Source organism: Cherax quadricarinatus, chromosome 81 (genome assembly GCF_038502225.1).
Source record: "Cherax quadricarinatus isolate ZL_2023a chromosome 81, ASM3850222v1, whole genome shotgun sequence".
Lineage (NCBI taxonomy): Eukaryota > Metazoa > Arthropoda > Malacostraca > Decapoda > Parastacidae > Cherax > Cherax quadricarinatus.
The window spans coordinates 11589112-11591338 of NC_091372.1; the positions used below are offsets into that span (position 1 = coordinate 11589112).

At 40.0% G+C, this 2227-nt stretch overlaps 1 protein-coding gene across 7 annotated transcripts in view; it reads right to left on the reverse strand.

The window, feature by feature from the left end:
* Positions 1–2227, reverse strand: part of LOC128699797 (serine-rich adhesin for platelets) — a 350518-nt gene extending 348291 nt beyond the window's left edge. For all 7 annotated transcript variants that reach the window (XM_070102414.1, XM_070102415.1, XM_070102413.1 and 4 more), the window contains exon 1: positions 2161–2227. The gene's annotated coding sequence lies outside the window, so the exon portion shown is untranslated. The remainder of the gene's footprint in view (positions 1–2160) is intronic.

Genomic DNA, 2227 nt, shown 5'->3' on the forward strand with positions numbered 1-2227 from the left:
AATTATATTTATTTTATATTATTTATTATATTATTATATTGGAAAGGTAACCTAGCTGAAACAGTTTGGTAGCCACGTTGTATTATATTCGTGGAAAAACACTAAACCCGTAAGTCACGACGCTTGGGGAAAGGGAGGCAATGAAGTTTGATCCAAGGGAAGGATTGTTCCAATTCCTACGATCAAGAGCCCTTCATCAAGGCACCCCCCTCCCCTTCATATCGGACATGCCACTTTCGTTAAGAAGCGCGAAACACGCAGGAGTCGCTGGGTAATAGGAAGCAATCACGTTTGCTCCAAGGAAGATGATGGACTTCAATTCCTTGGATCAAGAGGCCTTGACCAGTGTCATGACCCCGCCTCCATCCCTTGAAGGCTCCCAGGAATATAAAGCGCTAAACCCGTATAGGTCATACAGCGCCTGAATAAACGGGAGGCAATCAGATTTAATCCGAGGAAGGAGGGAAGGTGGCTCCAATACCTTGGATCAAGATCAAGGCACCTTCCTCGAGTCTCTTATAACGTTACTGTATTAATCAAACCTAAGTGCTAAACACGTAAGGGTCATACAACCCCTTAAAAACGTAACTGCCTCGTTATTACAATACTATTATAATCATATATAAGCGCTAAATCCGTAAGGGTCTGCCAGCGCTGCAGATAACCGCCTCCAAGACCTGATTTTTGTTTCGTCTCGCCACAAATCTTCCTCCCGGTCCACATATATCATACCTCATAATATACTCCAGCCTGGGTATATATTATACAACTCTGGAAGTCACGATATAATATATATATATTTATTTATTTAGTGATATAAATTGACCTGAAGATTAAGACACGTCCAACACCTGGGTATCTTTACTGTTGAAACGTTTCGCTCATAGCCAGAGGTCGGGGAACCGGGGTAAATTACCCTAAATGGGGTAAAAATTACCCTAAATGGGGTAAAAATTAACATCTCCGGGTATATTATAATCATGGGGGAGCGCTAAACCCATAGGATTACACAGCGCATGTGGAGGGGGGGATGATGGAAGGTATTTAGGCTCAAGTCAGACAACCGGAACACAGATCCAATTTCCCAGATCAAGAGCCCCTCACCAGCGTCAAGGAACCTCCCTTTAGGGGACATACTTTTAAACGTGTATGACTATTCTCCATATAAACGGGTTCAATAACTATTTTAAATCTGAATGTTCGTCGTGTTTTCCAGAGTCTGGACTTTTAGTAGGTAATTTTGCTGTACACAAATTTGTTTTGGGGTATAACCAAAAATTTGTTTTGGGGTATAACCAAAAACTTGTTTTGGGGTAATAACCAAAAATGTTTTGGGGTATAACCAAAAATTTGTTTCGGGGTAATAACCAAAAATTTGTTTTGGGGTATATTATTATTATTATTATAATCAAAAAGAAGCGCTAAGCCACAAGGGCTATACAGCGTTTTGGGGTATAACCAAAAATGTTTTGGGGTATAACCAAAAATTTGTTTTGGGGTATAACCAAAAATGTTTTGGGGTATAACCAAAAATTTGTTTAGGGGTAATAACCAAAAATTTATTTTGGGGTATAACCAAAAATGTTTTGGGGTATATCCAAAAACTTGTTTTGGGGTATAACCAAAAAAGTCTGCCGACCTCAGGCCTATACAGTAGGCTTATTCAAATACAACGGGTTGTCTAAATGGTACACAATCTCGACGAGAAATTAGACACGTGTGCGACATCTGGGTATCTTTATTTGTAGACGAAACGTCTACAAATATTATTATTATAATAAAAAAGAAGCGCTAAACCACAAGGGCTATACAGCCCTGCACGTCTACAAATAGATAGCAAAATGTCGCACGTGTCTAATTCAAAATACAAAGGCAGCGAAAGAAGCCTGCTGTGTAGGCGAAACGTTTATAATCTTTATTTCTACCAGTACATATACAAGGTATACAAACCATAACTGACATACTATATACAAAGCTACTTATGTCAATTTTGTACCCCAGGATGCGACCCACACCAGTCCACTAACACCCAGGTACCTACTTACTGCTGGTGAACATCAACAGGTGTCTGGAAACATCAATAAAGATACCCAGCTCTTGCACACGTGTCTTAATCTTCAACCTGACGTTATTTTACACCATTTTCAACATTAAACTGACCTGTTTAATGGCAGCAAAGCTCCACACGTCTTCCTCCCGCCATTAACGTCACTCAACTCCCCTAACA